The 21,790-nt window shown below is 41.5% G+C and overlaps 1 long non-coding RNA gene across 1 annotated transcript in view; it reads left to right on the forward strand.

The window, feature by feature from the left end:
* The first annotated feature begins 201 nt into the window (after window positions 1-201).
* Window positions 202-21,790, forward strand: part of LOC311236524 — a 78,881-nt gene continuing 57,292 nt past the window's right edge. Inside the window, exons 1-2 of the long non-coding RNA XR_014620217.1 lie at window positions 202-341; window positions 15,517-15,581. This is a non-coding gene — a long non-coding RNA (uncharacterized lncRNA). The remainder of the gene's footprint in view (window positions 342-15,516; window positions 15,582-21,790) is intronic.

Consider the following 21,790-nt stretch of genomic DNA (forward strand, 5'->3'; position numbering starts at 1 on the left):
ACCTCAACATCACTGTCAGCAGCGTTGAAAGGCAAATAAAACGGTCCCTGACTCTCATCATGCGACTGATACGTGGTGTCACGATGGAGGTATCGTGGTATATGTAGTTCAGCAGCGAGGCATGATTCTACTGACACGTTATCCTATTCCTTCAACAGAACTACAAACCCCACAGCTCCACGCGGGGTGGAGCGTGATCTACGCGTGGAGACCATGGCGTTACCCAGCACCGTCTGACAGGTTCACTGGAAAAATAGCACCTCGATAAACGGGTCAACGCCCAGTAATATTACCGTTAGAGTCTGGATAAAGTGAGACACAGAGATGGGGTCCCGTATCAAGTAAGAATCCTTTATTTCAGCATTTTCACCGCCTCTGAAATCTTAGCCCTCGATGTTGTTCTCGCGAGTCATTGGTGGGAAAGATACTGTAGTAGGCAGTTCAAGGCCCTCGACTTGTTGCGACAGACCGGACGACTTGTTTATATGTTTTAGCTACATTCATACGTGTAAAATACAAATCATACTGGGTTTTAAATACTTTGGCCCACTGCGTGTACTGTTGCGTGAAAGGTTTGGACACACGTCCCAGTGTTCTGAATGCGTTGGACGCCCTGTCCCACTGTCAACAGAATGTAAACATTGGGCCACAGAACAAATGCAGCGAGATAACTGAGTTCAATATTCACGTCGAACGGATCAAACGTTCACACTATCCTATGGAAAAGTGCACAACTGTAAAATTGGTGTTTAATTTGTCAATCTTACTCATAACGCCTTGGCTTTTTATGATAGGATGTCTGTTTTTCTGTCCTCGATATTCATAACGGTACGTTTCAAATTCCACATCTGCGAATGTTTGAAATGTAAATATTCTATCAGTGATGTGATTTAAATAGTTACATTTCCAAAACTGCTAGTAGGGCCACTAGTACACAGGGAACCCTATTTACTGCTAGCAAGCATGCTTTCTAAAGTTCTGATTCAAAACACTGACCTATCTTCCGAATGCCTAGAACTGTTCAACGTTGCTGTTGAAATACACTTATATCTGTAAGGCACAGGGTGATCTTTACAGTTGTATGCGTGATAGTGATGTACTGGTCAGCCTGAAGATTATTAGCTGTGTGAACCCGACTGTGCTACAGGGACTACATATACAGTAGTCCCTATTGTACTGCATATTGCATCTTGTATGTCATAAATGTCTTGATGAATTGAAAATGGGGGACCCTGATCAGCCTGATGTAAACAAGACAAAAGTCTTTTCTGGTCTGCATCCTCTTTGTTGTTTGTATTGAGACGTACTGTATTGTACCCATTCTGCAATCTGTTAATAAAGTTTTCAATCAATCAATCAAACGGAGTTGGGAACCGGTTCATTAAAAAAATGGTGACAACCCGCCTGGACCACAGAGTCACAGACAGTCCAAAGCCTCCTTTTCCCCCAAAACAGTCAGGTTTTTAGTCCATAATGAATTGTTTGTTCACCAGTTCTGCGTTTTCATGATCACACACTTCTAATTGTAATCTTTTTTTGTGTGCTAATTTTGACAGGTGTAAGGCATTATTTCGTCATAGTGCGCCAAGTTGATCAGAAGCGTGTGGTCATGAAAACGCAGAGTGAACAAACAATTCATTATGGACTAAACACCTGACTGTTTTTGGGACCGGTTCCCGACTCTATACAGTCCTGTAGAGTCGGGTCCACACTGCTAATGGGACCAGTGGGTCTGACCGTAGACAACGAGAGAAAGATGTCCTAATCGATCGGCTACTGATCAATATCAGCCGATGTTCACTTTATATATGAAATTGCGTATTGGCCCGTTATCCCAACTAGACCTTCAGCAAAACAGGAAATTCTGAGTGTTAGTCATTGATCTGTGAGCCAAGAAGTATGTTGCAACGCATCCTGTCTGACGCATCACATCACATCACATCACATCACATCATATTCACCACCACCACCATGTATTACTACAGGCCTTCCTGAACCTAATCGCAGACTAAGCAATCTTGAATAACTGACTGGACTGAGGCTACGTTTAGACGGAGAGAGTCTGAACAGAAACCGCAAAAGTCGTCTTGCGGTCTCACTTTTAATTTTGCGTTTAGACTAGCGTTTTGGGATGGAATTCTGCGTGCAGACGACGCTGTAACGACTCGAGACGACGGAGCCCCACTGTCACACGATTGGCGCATATGTCACATGACGTGCTGTGAAGACCCGCCCTACTCTGCCTCTGATTCGCAGACTGTGGGTGGGGAATGTGATTGGACCAAAGCAGAGTCACTCACAGACAGTGGGTCCAGTACTAATAGTTGTGATAGCCGCGGGACAGATTCTTGTGTATTTAAAAGTACTGCCAATGTAGCCTTCAGGTGATCGCCATGGATAGAATCAGACATGCTTTGTTTACGCTTCTAGGCTACTGGCGCATGCCTGTGATGTAAGCAGTACGCGCGACGAGAGCCTTGACAACCCTTTCGTCATCGTTTTATGCGGTTTGACAGTTTAGATGATAGCGCAAAGGTTTATTGTTTCTAGGAATTCCACCCTGGAAAGTGGTCTCACTTTTTTACGGTTTCACCCCGTAAAAACGCTGTTTCCGTATAAATGAAAGGCACATCCGAATTTTTTTTTTTGCGGATTCACCTGCTAGCGTTTCCGTCTAAACAGGGCCTGAAAGTGGCATCACTTAACCCTTTCACTACTACACTACAGTCTGTGAAAGGGTTAACCACCTGTAGTGTGATAGTGAAAGGGTTAACCTTCTGTAGTGTGGTAGTGAAAGGGTTAATCAGGCACAATTCCCAACCCTGCTCCTCCTGGTATCACTGAACAAGAGACTGGATCAAATGTCATGTCTAAGTTGCTATGGTTATGCAAGTTAAAGGACCAATACATGTATTTTATTTTTTCTATTTTTAGATGCAAATAATTTCTATGATCGCCAGTGTCACTAACTCTAACTCAAGGTGCCTTTCCACTGACTCCAGCCAAGTCTATCAGTGTGGCTGCATTCAATTTATTTCCAATGTAGTGGAGCGTAATGCAGCCCCGTCATTCACTCACTCACTCACTCACTCACTCACTCACTCACTCACTCACTCACTCACTCACTCACTCACTCACTCACTCACACACATTGCCACCGCCATGCGTTTTGTGTAAAGTGTTTCTATGACACATTCACATACATTCTTGAAGGGTTTGATGGAAAACAGGCTTTTTGGAACTTGCTCAACCCAACCTTGCTCATATCCAATGCAGGATATAGGCTAGTAGTCTATAATACAGTCTGTTTCACTCAAATGTTTACCCGGCCTTTACAGCTCTGAAACACAGCAAATTCACATAAGAACCCATGTTTAGCCTACCTGGTGGCTCGTGTTGTAGCTTTTGTATCAAGACTAGCTCTGTCAGTCAACTAGAGAATAAAAGCATGTCCATTAAAATTTTTGGTGGTGGTGTCTAGGGCTGCAACTAACGATTATTTTGGTAATCGACTAATCTGTCGATAATTTTTTCGATTAGTCGACTAATCCAGGGGTTCCCAAACCTTTCAGGCCGCGACCCAAAAATAACGGGGTCAGAGAGCCGCGACCCCCACTATTATAGGAGGTAAAATTTTATTTATTTAAATTTTTTTATAAATGGAAATGTATGGTTGAAACATGCACACGTTCAAACGCACACACACTAATAAGCATTGGAGGCTTTTAACCAGGGCCGGACTGGGGAAATCATTCAGGCCAGGAAATATAGTGCAAAATATAGCCCCAGTCAGGCCACTTTTTAAGCAGGGGGTCTGGGGGTCCCCCACCAGGACATTTCTTGTTACAAAGACTTCATTTCCTGCATTCTGGTGCAGGCATTTTTTTATTTGTACCCTTTAAATGCCAGTGTTTGTGATGGCATCACAAATTATTGTTAAAAAACAGGCTAGCATATGTATGATTAGCAACAACACTGATTTTGATGGATTTTCAGTTTTTTTGTAATGTCAGATTGAAAATAATACAACTTTTATTCAACTTCAGCCCTGATCATAACACCACATATTAATTTTATAATTCTAACCCTTTAAATGCCAGTGTGTGTGATGGCATATATTTGCAATATATCAAATGCAAAGTAGATTTTTCTGGGTGGGATTATTACAGGCTAGCATGTGTTGCAGCTCTGGCTGCAATTGTAGCTTACCACCACCGGTATGACTGTGTATGAACGAATAATGGACTCTGTGAAGCGCTCTGAGTCAGAGCAACAGTCAGTCAGAGAAGAGCGCTATATAAATCCAATCCATTATTATCATTAATGATTAGCAACAACAGTTTTTTGTAAGGGTCCCGCCTCCACCTGCGGCTCCTTTTGTGTGTGTGTGTGAGAGAGAGAGAGAGAGAGAGAGAGAGAGAGAGAGAGAGAGAGAGAGATAGTTCTCCAACTTGTGTGAGTTGCAGTGATCTCCTGGTTGTTCCCCACCTAGGTTATCTAACTATTGCACTGCTGCAACTAGAAACACTGTCCTGGCCTGCTTCTAAGTTCAGTGGCCTGACTGCAAAAAAAAAAAAAAATGTGAAATCATCTGGCGACCCCTCCGCGGCGGCTCGCCACCCTCCTGTGGGTCGCGACCCCGACTTTGGGAACCCCTGGACTAATCTAACGATTATTTTTGTCATTCGATTAGTCGACTAATCTAACGATTATTTTTGTCACACCTAGAGCTGCCGCGGTATTGATGTTTTTCTTACCGCACAAATTTGTGAAATATTTCCTACCGCTGCGGTTATTACCGCACAGCGCACACACACAAAATAAAAATTTGAATGCATTTAAATATTTTTTTGTAGTCTACTCTTTATAGCATATAGCCTGCCTCTAGTCTAAATGTCTATCTTTAGAGGATGACTTTGCAGCATGAATATTGTTTGGTATTCGGCAAGCACGCATTCGTTATTGAAAGTGAAACACGGATTCGAAGTCTCCCCTCTGGTCGTGCGCCGTTCACTCTGTGTCGCGGGCAGGGGTGGTAGCGGCGCGCCCGGCGGTTACCCCCCCGACCCTTTCTTCTTCTTCTTATTATTATTATAATGTTACTACTTATGATTACAAAGGCATTAGTTTTGTGGCATTAACGTTATATAGTTACATGTTCAATAACATCAGCGTATTTACCGGACCATAGCAAGGCAAGCATTACTCAATTCATATGTCAGTTCCTTTCTTTGCTCAGAGCGTGCCGAGTTGTGCCCATTCTGCGGTCTGTTAATAAAGTTTTCAATCAGACAAGTGTATAGAACGAAGGGCTTTTATTATAACATTTGTTGCAGTAAAATCATTATGCCTCGTTTAGTACTCCTGAGGAGCGACGGTAATCCACTCCGGCGGGAGCTAACGTATTAGCCGTGTTGTGAGCTCTGATCAATGTAAAAACCTAATACGCGCTTGCCGATTGGTGGTAACACACTTAGGGATGGGAATCGAAAACCGGTTCCCGTTGGGAACCGGTTCCTAATTGGCCGATGCCTGGAACCGTGTGGCTCCCGTGACTTTCGATTCCCTTATCGCTGCCTACAGTTGCGCAATAATGTTAGCCGTTAGCATGTAGCCATGGCAGACTCTATTTGATTCCTTAATGGCTCGAAATTGCCTGGGTTTTGGTAATATGCTCCCGAAATGCTCCTGCTGTTTGGCTACTTCTATGTGCAGTGAAAACTACTTGAATGCTTTAGAACCTAGTCATTGATTTAGATCAGGCTGAGCTAAAATTAGCCGCGGAGCTAACGTGAGCTAACGCTATTTAATCAAGCTCACAAAGAGAGATAAACAGCTGACAGCGGATAGTACAGGTACAAATACAATAAAACAGCAGGTGGGGGCTGTTGTGTAAACCTTGTACTCTTTAGTTCACATATAATGAGAGACGGAATGTTTGTTTACAAGACTGTAAGCCAGGAAGTACAGTGGTGCAACATACAAATGTGTCCGTGTAGCAACACAAGCCAATACCTTATAGGACAGGGGCCCGGGGAGCTCTCTCTCTCTGTGTGTGTGTGTGTGTGTGTGTGTGTGTGTGTGTGTGTGTGTGTGTGTGTGTGTGTGTGAGAGAGAGAGTGTGTGAGTGAGAGACAGAAGTCAGAGGAATAACAACCTGTTATTCAATAGATTAAATTAGTTTAAGAATAAAAAAATAAATACATTTTAAGAGAATCTCAAATACATTATTTTATTTAAGTGTAGGCTATAGTTAATGTTTTATTTTTTACAGTTTTTGTATTTTTCTGACATGGGGGCTCAACAATAAATGACAATCAGAAATGTCAAGTTGCATGTTATTCTAACCAGCTTAGACCCCTACGCTCTGCATCTTCTGGCCGCCTCAGACCTACTCCTATCCGAGCTCCGGGAGGGTCATCAAAGAGAAGTCGCCTATTCTCAGTCCTTGCCCCACAATGGTGGAATGAACTACCCACCCCAGTTAGGACAGCCGAAACCCATCCAATCTTTCGCCGTCGACTAAAGACGCACTTCTTCAACCATTATCTGAATAAAAAAATATATATCTAACCCTAACTAACCGTACTGTCATGCACTTGTCCTAATAAACTAACCTACACTTTAGCACTCAACACTTTGATGAACATTGTTGCTCAGCTGATAGAGTTGTGCCCTTCCTGATGGCTTGTCGTACAGAACTTGTAAGTCGCTTTGGATAAAAGCGTCAGCTAAATGACTAAATGTAGTTCTGTTGCATTTTCAATTTATTTATTTAAATTATAAATTGATCAGGTATCGATAAGGGAATCGATAAAGAATCGAATCGATAAGCAGAATCGATAATGGAATCGTATCGATAAAATCCTATCAATTCCCATCCCTAAACACACTGCAGGACGCTCCACCGTGTCACGCGTCTCTCTTCTGACCAATCAGTGGTCTGCAGTGTTTCACATGACTTTTCTGATACCCAATAGGGTCGCTTGGAACCTCGACAGAGGAGTAGGGTATATCTGCAGAGCCGCAAGCCCAACGAGAGCAGGGTACTTTATTATTATTATAAAAAACAGCTGTGATGCGGTATTCAGCCTAACTCTGCAGTGGGCGTGATGTAACAGCGATACTGTGGTAATACCGATACCGCGGCAGCTCTAGTCACACCCTCAATCTCTGCTTCCTGTGGGCATGGCTCCTTCTCCAATGCATGTTTTACCTCACATGCTCAAGTCTGCACACCTGTGAATGTCACCCTGTTGTCCAGTCCCTCTGCCTTAACAGTTAACTTAACATAACATGATGATCCCATAGCAAATTAAAATAATGACTCATGAAACATTTGAATTTGGATCTTAAGCAACTTTAAATCAAAATGTATTTGAACAATACAACAATCACTCATAACAAGATAAATAAATTAAATAATACAAATTAAAGTGGAAGTGTTTAAATAACAAAAAAAAATATATAGCAGACTTCTTAGCTTAACATCCCAGGGAACTAATGGGATAACTGGGGATGTTGTTTGCTCCTGACAAGAGTCTCAAAGTCTGGGGTTATGGTAGACAAAGCAACTCTGAGGTCATGCTCAATGTCCAATCTGTTCCTCTGCTTTGTCTTCAGCTGGACCAGAGCTGAGAAGCCACTTTCACAAAGATAGGTAGTGCAAAAAAAAAAAAAAAATGTAAATGACTAATCGACTCAAAAATTCTGCGTCGACGAGTTTTTATGATCGACGTCGTCGATTATGTCGACTAATCGTTGCAGCCCTAGTGTTGTCATGTTCACCAACGTTTCCTATCTATTCCACCAGACACACTCGTTCCCCTCATCTATTCCACCAGACACTCGTTCCCCTCATCTATTCCACCAGACGCACTCGTTCCCCTCATCTAAAGCAATGTCCAAATATGAGACAATTCAAACTGATTTATAAGGAAATGATGTTCACGAGGTACAGGGATGAGGAAGGGACTTGATATTCACGGGTGTTTACATTTTTATTTGATTTCTTTCATGTTTTACATATAGTTTTTTTTTGTGCATATTTGTTTTGAAATGTTTTAAATTAGTACACTCGGGGAGCGAAATTAACTTTTTGACTCACCGGCCAGTGGCGGGTAGATGGGAAGAGTCTACCCGCCAAGCATATTTCTTACCTGCCAATATATATTTTATATATACAATTTTTTTTTAAATAAAATATATATTATATAATCATACTTGTAGTTGTATTATCTGCGAGACATCGCCACCACGCAATAAGTCAAAATGCTTGCTATCTCCAAACAGCTCCACTGTCTGTTTTGGCTGTGTTGCTCTTCTAGAAAAATAATCCTTTCAGGGTTGCCTATTGAAATACTGTACACTTTCCTACTGTACACTTTCCTGATTAATTGAAATGGGGGACCCTGATGTAAACAAGACGAAAGTCTTTCTCTGGTCTGCATCCCCTTAACAATTGTGTGTATTGAGCTGTACTGTATTGTACCCATTCTGCAATCTGTTAATAAAGTTTTCAATCAATCAATCAATCACACCTCCAGTACAGAAACATTGTTTGAGTTTGCGTGTCAGGTAGACCATTGATTGACAGTCGAGTCTGCCAATTACATCACATCGCTTGCACTCCGGTGCTGCAGCTGGACCCACTGCCCACCTCTGCTGTTGATAACGCTAGCCAAGTTATTATACACACAGATACACAGTGGGCCAGTGACTTTGGTGTAGGGGTGTAACAATGCATCGATCCTAAGGGGGAAATTCAACTGCATCGATTTGAAAATGTTAGAATAGATTATCGCAATTTTAATGTGTACACGTTATGTTATTGCCATGTCCGTTACAGCCAACACACCGACATACGCTACTGCATCAATGTTATGATTAACAAAGCAAGGCATTCGTTTTGTTGCATTAACGTTATATTACTATTGCTATCGATAAATCTAGGTGTTCTAAAATCTATTGCTATTGGTAAGAGAGACTATAATAAGTTGGTGTCTCGGAAAACGAGAGCCCTGATCGCGGAGTTTCAGGAAGTAAACAAGAAAAATGAGAGCTTCCGATTGGTCATTTGCTTTATTTCCCATGAAACCAGTCACTTCACTCTACTGTGATTGGACCGTTGGCTTGAGTGCAATGTGGGACTTGTAGTTTTTTAACGATCTCGCAGCGGAGGAAAAAAAAGACGAGAGAGGCTATAATCTGTATTCGCACAGCGTGCGCGTAATTGATTTTTACCGTTCGCATACAAATATTTTTAGGGGCCTGCTTATGAACTACACGTCTACACGCCACACGGCGGGCAGCCCTCTAAGTGTCATGCGCCAAAGGTAAAAACAGACCGCCCCTGGCGGGCGGCGGGCTTTCGTTTCGGTCCCTGAGTACACTCATTTGAGTAGTGGAAAAGGGGTAGGATTAAATAAGTGTATACTTCTTCCTACTCCTTTTCGAACATGTAAATTGAGTTATGTTTTGCTTTTGTTTAGTAATTTACTTTGTTTGAGTTATGTTTTGATTTTGTTTAGTTATTTATTTTGTTTGTATTCATTTACATGTTCGAAATAAAGATTTCAAATCAAATCAAATCTATTCCACCAGATGAGACTCGTTCCCCTCATCTATTCCACCAGACACACAGTTTGTTCTTGTTGTTCCCCTCATCTATTCCAGGGGTTCCCAAACTTTTCAGGCCGGGGCCCAGAAAATAAGGCGTCAGAGAGCCGCGGCCCAATGCACATCGTCTGGCTTTTTTTTTTTTTTTTTTTGCCAGGCGACCGATTTTTTAAGCCAAATATCACTTCAATCCTATTAAGTTAGTTCAAGTTAGTTATTCATTTATATGTGCTATTTATGAGAGGGCTAACTTGTTGCAAAATAATAATGATAATAATAATAGCCTCATTCAAATACTATTGTTGCTTCGGTTGTTTTCAGCGTTTTATGTGCATAATCTGTTATTTAGTTTGAAATGTTCGTTGAAATAAGTAGATTTTTAGTTTTTGTTTATTTATTAAGTTAATATAAAACCATATAGTCACATTTTAGAATACAATAGAATAGAATTTTAGAATACAACTAGAAACACTGTCCTGGCCTGCTTCTAAGTTCAGTGGCCTGACAAAAAAAATTTAAATAAAAAAAATAAAAAAATAATTTTTTTTTTTTTTTTTTTTTATATATATATTTTTTTTTAATTTTTTTAATCATCTCGCGGCCCACCCGTGGCTGCTCGCGGCCCACCTTTGGGTCGCGACCCCGACTTTGGGAACCACTGATCTATTCCACCAGACACACTTGTTCTTGTTGTTCCCCTCATCTATTCCACCAGACACACCTGTTCTTGTTGTTCCCCTCATCTATTCCACCAGACGAGACTCGTTCCCCTCATCTATTCCACCAGACACACTTGTTCTTGTTGTTCCCCTCATCTATTCCACCAGACACGCTCGTTCTTGTTGTTCCCCTCATCTATTCCACCAGACACACTTGTTCTTGTTGTTCCCCTCATCTATTCCACCAGACACACTTGTTCTTGTTGTTCCCCTCATCTATTCCACCAGACACGCTCGTTCCCCTCATCTATTCCACCAGACACACTCGTTCCCCTCATCTATTCCACCAGACACGCTCGTTCCCCTCCTCTATTCCACCAGACACGCTCGTTCCCCTCATCTATTCCACCAGACACACTCGTTCCACACATCTATTCCACCAGACACACTCGTTCCCCTCATCTATTCCACCAGACACGCTCGTTCCCCTCATCTATTCCACCAGACACGCTCGTTCCCCTCATCTATTCCACCAGACACACTCGTTCCCCTCATCTATTCCACCAGACACACTTGTTCTTGTTGTTCCCCTATCCTATACCTCTGTACTATGTGAAATAGGGCTGCAACTAATGACTATTTTGGTAGTCGACTAATCTGTCGATTATTTTTTCGATTAATCGAAAAACAATTATATAAAAAAAATAAAAAATAAAAAAATATAATTTTTTTTGTTGCTTTTTTGCACTACCTATCTTTGTGAAAGTGGCTTCTCAGCTCTGGTCCAGCTGAAGACAGAGCAGAGGAACAGATTGGACATTGAGCATGACCTCAGAGTTGCTTTGAGACTCTTGTCAGGCAGTTATCCCATTAGTTCCCCCAAACTTACTGTCGGTCTGTTATGTTAAGCTAAGAAGTCTTCAGCTGGCTGGACCAGAGCTGAGAAGCCACTTTCACAAAGATAGGTAGTGCAAAAAATAAATAAAAATTATAATAATTTTTTTTAATTACTAATCGACGCAACAATTCCTCGTCGACGATTTTTTATAATCGACGTCGTCGATTATGTCGACTAATCGTTGCAGCCCTAATGTGAAATATGTCCTAGTAATACAAGAGTACAGTAATAGCTGCCATACCAGTGTTTTACCCCTTCAGAAGCATTTATATAGACATTTTAAGATAAATGAATATACCGTGATATATACCGTTACCGTCTATACTTCAAATTATCCCATGATATAAAATTTAGACCATACCGTCCAGCCCTCCGAACGAGTGTGTCTGGTGGAATAGAGGAGGGGAACGAGTCTGTCTGGTGGAATAGAGGAGGATAACGATTCTGTCTGGTGGAATAGATGAGGATAACGATTCTGTCTGGTGGAATAGAGGAGGGGAACGAGTCTGTCTGGTGGAATAGAGGAGGATAACGATTCTGTCTGGTGGAATAGATGAGGGGAACGAGTCTGTCTGGTGGAATAGATGAGGATAACGATTCTGTCTGGTGGAATAGAGGATGATAACGATTCTGTCTGGTGGAATAGATGAGGATAACGATTCTGTCTGGTGGAATAGAGGAGGGGAACGAGTCTGTCTGGTGGAATAGAGGAGGATAACGATTCTGTCTGGTGGAATAGATGAGGGGAACGAGTGTGTCTGGTGGAATAGAGGAGGGGAACGAGTCTGTCTGGTGGAATAGATGAGGATAACGATTCTGTCTGGTGGAATAGATGAGGGGAACGAGTGTGTCTGGTGAAATAGAGGAGGGGAACGAGTCTGTCTGGTGGAATAGATGAGGGAACGAGTGTGTCTGGTGGAATAGATGAGGGGAACGAGCGTGTCTGGAGGAATAGATGAGGGGAACGAGCGTGTCTGGTGGAAGATGAGGGGAACGAGTGTGTGGTGGAATAGATGAGGGGAACGAGCGTGTCTGGTGGAATAGATGAGGGGAACGAGCGTGTCTGGTGGAATAGATGAGGGGAACGAGCGTGTCTGGTGGAATAGATGAGGAGAACAAGTGTGTCTGGTGGAATAGATGAGGGGAACGAGCGTGTCTGGTGGAATAGATGAGGGGAACGAGCGTGTCTGGTGGAATAGATGAGGGGAACGAGCGTGTCTGGTGGAATAGATGAGGGGAACGAGCGTGTCTGGTGGAATAGATGAGGGGAACGAGTGTCTGGTGGAATAGATGAGGGGAACGAGCGTGTCTGGTGGAATAGATGAGGGGAACGAGCGTGTCTGGTGGAATAGATGAGGGGAACAACAAGAACAAGTGTGTCTGGTGGAATAGATGAGAACATTTATTGTGCAAAACTGCAATAGAAAATGCAAAACCTTTTCTCAAGTGTCTGCTGGCAGGTAATGCATATCTTGGATCGTGTTTTGACCATGTCTTTAAAGCCCTTTCTATCGACAGTTTGAAAAGGAACCATGTCCTTACACAAGTAAACAGTGACAGCGTTTGTTATGTCGGCCCACCGCTGGCTTTTTTTTGTCGTTGTTGAAACATAATAATAAAAAAAATAAAAATTATTCTGTTACAGCTGCTGACCTATATACTATAGCTAATGTCCATCAATATATTCCTTTGGAATGAAATAGGTTCAAGAATCGAATCAGGATTGTTAGCAGAGAGAGAGAGAGAGAGAGAGAGAGAGAGAGAGAGAGAGAGAGAGAGAGCTGCTAGGAGTAGCCAACGTCAGCTTGCTGAGGCTACATCAACAGGCTGCTAGGAGTGGATCTAATGTTAGCTTTCTGAGGCTACATCAACAGTTAACATTACTTAAGATTTTAGCGCGACGTGGGCATTCCGAAATGGCGAGGATGCAAACCATGTTAGACCATTGGATCCGTCGCAGAGTTTACATTACACAAAGAAACTGTGCGACTCGCGAGAGAAGACGTTGTCACACAGTGTGCAACGCAGGGCTGAAGAGCTCGTTTGCTTCTAGAATTGAAGGTCCGCTCTGTTCCGTGTCTATTATGAAATGACAATTGCGGGTTGACACGCCCACTATGCATAGCCTCTGTGCTCCACACTGTGGTTACGTCATTGCTACTTTAGAGTTGCTCTACCGGTCACAAGGTATAGTCAAAATCCATACCGTTTATACCGTATATCTATTCCACCAGATACACTCGTTCCCCTCATCTATTCCACCAGACACACTCGTTCCCCTCATCTATTCCACCAGACACACTCATTCCCCTTATTTATATATATATATTTCTTTGAAGTTTATTTCGGGGACAACGTACAAAAAAAACATTAGTCTCCAAAGAGAAAAGTTGTATTGCACTAGATTATAGCTTTTTATTTTTATTTTACCAGTATATATTATATTATATTCCACCAGACATGCTCGTTCCCCTCATCTATTCCACCAGGGATATTTTTTTAAAGCAGGTTCCCCCTGGTGGAACAGATAGGGGGAACAAACTGGAATAGATATGGGGAACAAACCTGGAAACGTGTGTGCACTTGACCATTTGTTTATAGCAGATTGGGCTTTAAAGCGTCAACCCGTGATTGCAGTATAGCCAACTCCTGGCTTTGTTTACATCACTGATTTATCAATTGAAGCCTTCTGAGCCTTTGATACAAGACGGATCATGTGACGGCTAAAAATTTTCATTTTCCCAAGATATCTTCACATGGACGTTAACATTATTAACTATGGCTTGTTTCAAGGGAGGGAGGGTTCTTCACAGCTGTACTGCAGAAAAGGCACAATGCACACATTTAAAACTTTCTCAGTGTTGGGACAACAACCCCTCATTCTGTAAGAACAATGCAAAACACAGGAAAAGGCAACTTTCACAATAGGTCCCTTTTAATTACGCAGAAGGAAGGGGGGGGTTGACCTCCATTGTACTTGTATGATGTGTGTGACAAATGCAGACTTTTACCTGTTTCAGGGTAAGCGTGTGATTTAAGCCCCCATGTACTTAAGTTATAAGCCCACTAGCAATCTTTACGCATGTTAAAACATGTAATTGCTAGAATATTTTATTCTTTGATGTCTCATCAAATTCATGAAGAACTTTTGTAAAACTGAGTTTTACAAATCAGACAAATTGTCAATAAATGATGGATGGGTTACGTATAAGCTCCCCTGGCATGACATGCCCACTCTGCACAACCCCCCTCCCTCCACGCTGATCTAGGTTCCTATGTATGAATGTACCAACCTTAGTATATACTCTCAGATTCCGTATATCATTCAGCAATTCGATTTATCACCAGTGATGGTTATGGTACTCATCATTGTGACCTGTATAGAGTTGGATGGTCCTCTCTTCCAGAGAGGTAACTGTTTCTATATTCTATATTTATATAATTGGAGATTGCCCAAATGATCTCACTTCGCTATTGGAGCGGACACCTGGACCCTATGGTACACGATCCAATGATTGCACCTAGAGCTTGTACTGAACTTGGGAAATCTGCGTTTAGCCTCTGTGCTCCTGACACACGGAACACCATACAACAAACTCTAAAACTCAATACTTTGGTACCCTTTGGTCAGTTTAAATCCTTATTTACCAATCATACCACCATAACCGGCAGCTGTTTTAATTGATTGTATATACTCTGTTATGTCTTGCATTCTTTTGTATGTGTATTGTATTTTCTATGTATTTATTATGTATACGTACACGTACAGTATGTTCAACGTCATTGAAAGTGAGGGCTTTCCCTCAATTCATTCTTGAGTTGAAATATAGATTGAAATGAATGAAATATGGGACAAGGGACGATGACATCATATCCTGTGTACTGGTAAAAAGCGTGTCTAAAACACCAGTCACTGTCCATCTAGTCTTGTTGTCTCCGAACTGACACTCTGCCTTATCATAACAAACTATATTTCCCACCTCCTGATGATTCATTTTGGAGCTTGCTCCACTTTGAAACAGCATATCCTTGTCACAATAGGCTAAAGATATCTCCATTTCCCCTCACAGCCTTGTTCTATTCATTTCAAAGGTCTGTAGTAAACAACTACTCCCTTCACATTTAACCACACAAATGAATATAGGTCTTCCTTTCTCTCACCTTGCAGGATGTAGTACTATATTGCACGATACATTACATTACATACCGAATGGGCTTTGGTTACGGATTGTGGGAGGTAGGATGACACCAATGGCTTTTTCTTTTTTATTTACACGATGCAGTGGCATCCTCTTTGATTTTAGTCAGAGATATCTAGCTGACAACCCCCCTCTGTTTCAGGGAGAGCCCCGAGTCGACATTTGAGGTCTATCTGGAGGTCACTCATCCAGGAACACAAGGCTCCGGTAAGTCTCTTCTTCACTAGACTTTAGTCCTTTTAGTCTGGAATGGACAGACTAAACTATGCCTTGGTTTGACATCATTTGGTTCCCCTGGTCCAGCCCACAATGCAAGGGGCTGCCGTTTTTGGTTCCATTAGGCACTAGCGAGGAAATGCTATATTTGACTGTTTTCCTAGACTGAAGGCTCATTCCTACTGCCTCCAGACAAGTCTAGCAGTGTGGCTGCATTCAATTAATTTCCATAGTAGAGGAACGTATGCAGTACCTTGCATGTGCATCGTGGCTGCATTATCCCATTATGCTCCTCCACATAGGAAATTCATTGAAAGTGGCCACATTGCTAGACTTATCTAGAGTCGGTCAAAACAGGCCATAATCAGCCAACTGTTGCTTGGAAACTTTAAAGGTTAACCGTTAACCCATTCTCCGCCATTGACGGATTAAGACGTCATTCCTCACCATGCTTAATCTGCCAATGACTGATTACGACGTCATCAAGATCAATATTTAAAATTTTCGTCATGGTATTCACATTTCACCCACGGAGCCATGACTGGTGCTGTAGATCTCCATTAAACTCTCCAGCGCTTCAATACCGCCACCTGGTGGCCGATCGGCGAGTTGCCAAACCGGAAGTGGGGCCGGAAGTGCTTGGTGTCCCCCCTATTCCGTCCGCCACTCGCTATCGCTCCCGGGACTCCATCTCGACACACTGGATAATCGATCCGTTGCCATAACTCAATAAACAACGTTATTTGGACGTATATAGTATTATACAACCCGGAAATGGTTCATCTAGATCAACATCCCATAATAGCGATCTTTTTCCTCCACGCTGATCACCCAACGGTAAGAGGAAGCTGCGGTGAGTTTCAGCGTTTTTGATTATTATTAACCATACAAACTGCTCTTATATATATATATATCACCCATTAGGGCTGGGCGATATGGAAAAAAATCATATCGCGATAACGATATGATAATTTTATTTTATTTCTCGATATCGATAATTATCAAATTGTTATAAGTATTAAAAAAAGATTTTTTTTTTTTTAACAACAGATGTATGTTTATTTTGCAGCAATTCTTTGTCGTTGCCGCCATCTTTAGTGTTACATCCCCTCACATAGCCTACTGTGTACAGACGGTTTCAAAATGTATTTTAAATTAGAAAGCAAACAAAAATAAATCTCAATTTGGTCAGTATTGTCATTTGGACAAGCAAAGCCATTACTTTAAGTTGCAGGCAAGAAAGACAAGTCTGTCCACTGCCCTGTTGCAGTTAAAAAAAAAAAAGAAATGTAAAAAAAAAGTAATTCCGGTTCAGGGACATTCCAGGTGATCACTGTCACTATGTTTAGTTGTTCTAATGCGCTTACATCTCTGATGTTTGGTAGCTAGTAATGACAGAACTGAGTTAACCTAACAGCAAAAGCAGACGTGTGTCAAGACACAGTGGGCGACAGTGGCTCAGGAGGTAGAGCAGTCGTCTGGCAATCCGGAGGTTCCCGGTTCGATTCCCGCTCCTCCCGGGCAGCGTGTCGATGTGTCCTTGAGCAAGACACTTAACCCCTAATTGCTCCCGATGAGCAGGTTGGCACCTTGCATGGTTGCCTCCGCCGTCGGTGTGAGTGAATGGGTAAAATGTGAGTAACAAATTGTAAAGCGCTTTGGATAAAAAAAAAAGCAGCCATTTACCATTTACAGTGTACTCTGGGACGGCTATGAAAAGTGAATGACTCGGGGAAAACCTCTTTCAGCATATGGTTCATTGGAGAATGGCAAACTGTTAAACCATATCTTCACATGACTGGCTTCCACATTTTTATGAATTGGATTGAAGATGATTTCTAATATCATATTAATTGATTGATTGCTTATGGTTGTCCATGAAATCCGCTGATGTCTTCTACTTCTGTTGTCACCCCCAACTGCTCCAGTGGAGTTGCTCAGTGGCCAACGGTGTCAGACTGTGGTTGTACTGGGCAGCTCCCAGGTGTGAATGGAACTGTGTGAATGTGAAGCAGGGCGTAGCTGAAAAAGAGCATCCGTGCTCAGCGAACCTACCCTGGGTAAATAAAGGTTAAATAAAATGCTGAGTTCTTTTTTTTTGTATTTTATTTTTTTATTATTTTTTAAACAAACATATAAACAAACATGACAACACACGATAAGATATACAAGCATTAATTGTCAGGGCACATCCAATGAGATCACCTTTTAGTTAGTTGTCTTATATAAGATATACCCATAATACCTGTTATCTAAAAAAGAAAACCCTACACACATATGCTCAGCTCGAACCCCCCCCTCCCGGACCCCACCTTGAGAAGTACCTCCACTATCCCTCGCACCTAACCAGACACTACCATTATAAGCTAGCTTTTATTCTCTCCACCACTTCTAACCACATTGACATTTTGGATTCATTGAGACCCAGAATTCTTGCTGTAGATATTTCATGGTAAATTACATCGAGATATGTAAGAAACCAAACTTTACGGCACATTTTTTCCGGTTGAAACCAGCGTGATGCGATCAGCTTTTTGGCTACTGTGATACCCGATTAGGGCTGCACGATTTTGGGAAATAATCTAATTGCGATTATTCTGACAGATATTGCGATTGCGATTTGCGATGCGATTATAACATATTTAAATTTTTTTTTACAAGAAGCATGTTGCTGCTTTCTGTAGTCGGGTCCCAACTGCAAAATTACTGTATTACCCTGTATTATACACTTTTACTATCATGTAGACTATTCTGCTTTGTGTTTACATGTGATGTATTGTATACATGCACATTTATTATGTTCTTGTGTGATGTATCGCACATTTTATTGCTGTGTGATGTATTGCAAATGTTATTGCTGTCATCTTGGCCAGGTCTACCTTGCAAAGGAGATCTTGTATCTCAATGGGACTTCCTGGTTTAAAAAAAAAAAAAAAAAAAAATTGCAGGCTTGGCGATTTGATAATTGCATCATTCCAAATCGCGATTTCGATTAAAAAACGATTAATCGTGCAGCCCTATACCCGATAAAACCAATCTCTTTAGCTGTGGATTCACTGCAAACTCAAAAACATCATTCAATAGTAATACCGAGGGGTGTACAGGTATATTCCAAGATACGAGTTTTGATATTTGTTGGGTCACATCTTTCCAGAATGCCTTAACTGGTGAGCAGTCCCAATACATGTGCATAAATGTCCCTTCGTCCCCATTTGTACATTGGGTGCATTTGGAATCTTGTTTAAGCCCCATTCGGCACAGTCTTATAGGAGTCAAGTATGTCCTGTGAATATAGTTAAGATTGATTTGTTGATGATCCGGGTTCCTTGATGTAAGTCGGACATTTGCCCAGGCTCCTTGCCAATCAAAGTCATTTTCCAGGTCTGGTATATCCCTCCTCCAGACAGAGTCAAGTTGGAGGGTTTCATACGAGGACGTTAGTAATTGATGATAAAATTCTGAAACAAAACCTCTCGATGTCTCTCTTGCATAGAAGAATTTGTGGTATCTGTGGTGTTCAATTGGTCTGTCTAATGGAACACCGTGAGACTTCAAACATAGCTCTAACTGTTTGTGAAACAGTGGACTTGGTGAGATTAAATTTTTTGCGTATTTCTTTATCACTACAAAAACCCTGTTTGTTAAAAACATCCCCTAATGAGTGTATGCCTTGCTCTTCCCATATAGGGAATCTTATAGGTCGTTTTCCTATTAAGAGAGCATTGTTATTGAATAAGGGAGTATGATTGTGCCATTTTTGTGGGTTAGGATTTTTTTTTTGTGATTCACGCCATATCCGGATCGCATGAGTAATTATGGGGCCAAATTTCCGTTCACAGTGCTTGATTGGTAGTTTAGTGTATGCTATGTCCTTCAGTCTATGTGGGGCTACTATGTTTTCTTCTATTTTCCTCCAGGATGCTAATGCTTGGGAGTCAAACCATGTTGTCAATGGACTTAATGAGTACGCCTTAAAATATAGGAAAAAATCTGGAAATGCCATGCCACCATCTGCTTTATTTCTCTGTGCGGTGGATCTTTTTATACGTGGTGGTTTGTTATTCCAAATAAATTTGTATGTGGAGGAGTGTAATCTTTTCCAGTAACCCTCTGGAGGGGGTAACGGTAGCATTGAACAGAAGAAGTTGATTTTAGGTAGTACATCCATCTTAACTATTGATATCTGTGCTTGTACTGTGTTTTTAAGTTTTGCCCATCTATCAAGGTCGTCTTTGATTTTGTTTTGGATTTTTGTGTAGTTGTGCTTCACCGTTTGTCTTATGGTAGGGAATATTTCCACTCCCAATCATCTGAAATGTTTTACCATCGGTATCTGTCCTGGGAGGGTTGTATCTTTTTTTGCAGGGGTGTTAAGTTGAAGGAAAGCCGACTTCGGCCAATTTATCTTAAATCCCGATAAATCACCAAAGTCCTCAATCAACTTGAGCAGATGAGGCAATGTGGTGTTGGGGTTTTCCATGAACAATATTACATCGTCCGCATATAAACAAATTTTTTGTTGTGTGCCCTTGATTACGATAGGTTCTATGGATTGGGATTGTCTTATATATTGTGCTAAAGGCTCTAATGATAGATTGAACAGTCCGGGACTAAGAGGACAACCCTGTCTGGCAGAGCGTGATACCGGAAATATTTCGGAGATGATTGTGCCTGTTGTAATCATGGCCGATGGGTCTTTGTATAATACTTTAATCATATCGATGAATCCTTTTCCTAACCCCATCCTTTCTAGCACTGCCCACAGATACGACCATTCCAGCCTGTCAAAGGCCTTCATAGCATCCAGGGACAGCATCGCCTTAGGTATGGTGTCCTCCTTGTCGGCATCAAGTACGTGCAGTATACGTCTTATGTTCTCAGTGATCAGGCGGCCTCCTATGAAGCCAGTTTGGTCCGGGTGAACTAAAGACGTCATATGCTTTTGTAATCTGATGGCTAATACCTTAGAGTACAGTTTGATATCTGTTCCGAGGAGGCTTAAAGGTCTATAACTACCGCACTCGTTGGGGTCTTTGTCTTTTTTAAGGAGGACTGTTATGAGTGCAATATTGTCATTTTTATGGAAGTTCCCCTCCTTGACTGAGTATAAGATCATATTTAGTAATAAGGGGCCAATAATGTCCCAACAAGAAAGGTACATTTCTGATGGGAAACCGTCTCTTCCAGGAGCCTTACCACTTTTCATTGCGGTTATGGCCTTCTTGAGTGCCTCTAGTGTGATCGGTGTTTCTAACTGTTTAGCGTCATCCTCTGAAAGTTTAGGGAGAATAATTTGATTAAGAAATGTGTCCATTTTGTTTTGATCGAAGGTCATTTCTGATTTATATAAGTCGGAGTAGAATACTTTGAATGTATCGTTTATTTTTACAGGATCTGTTACAAGTACTTGTTGTGCTCTAATGGTAGTTATATCTGCAAATGTTGCATTAATTCTTAATCGCATGGCTAATAGGTGGCTGGGTTTGGAACCATGGGAGTACTGCTGTTGTCTTGTGCTGCGTATTTGTATTTCCGATTGTTGTCTGTATATGGCATTGATCTCTATTTTTAGCACGTTAACTTGATTTTCTAGTCGAGTTGAATTGTTGTATTTCAGAGAATTAAATAACGTTGAGTAAAGCGTTTCCAGCTCATCCAGTTTTGTGCTTTGATTCTTGCGCATTTTGGAGGAAAAGCTATCCGTGAAGTCTTTGATCATTCCCTTTACCGACATCCATATTATTCTGGGGTCTTGCACCGAGTTTGCATTCTCCCGTTGGAATACTATAAGAGCTTCTTTGAGTTGTGTAATGAATTCCTTGTTATTAAGCAGCAACAAGTTAAATCGCCATCTTGGGGCTCGGGAGGATAGTATACCAAATGTACCTTTAAGGAGTAAATAACAGTGATCTGATAGTGCGTTGGGTATCATTTCCACTTCATAATTATCAAATAGTCTCTGTGATGCAAAGACATAATCTATTCTGGATAGTGTATTATGCCTCGCAGATCGACAAGAGTACTTTCGGGTCGTGGGATTAAGTAACCGCCATAAGTCATTTACACCTGTAATCTTTGACCAATCCTTTAATGCCTCTATGAATTCTTTTGTTCGCTGGAAAAGGCGAGGTAAGATTTGTCCATCCTTGGGTTCCAGATGGCATTAAAATCCGCTCCTATTATAAATGAGTAATCGGGAA

This window comes from Notolepis coatsorum, assembly GCF_963971535.1.
Source record: "Notolepis coatsorum genome assembly, chromosome: 11".
Taxonomy (NCBI): Eukaryota; Metazoa; Chordata; class Actinopteri; order Aulopiformes; family Paralepididae; genus Notolepis; species Notolepis coatsorum.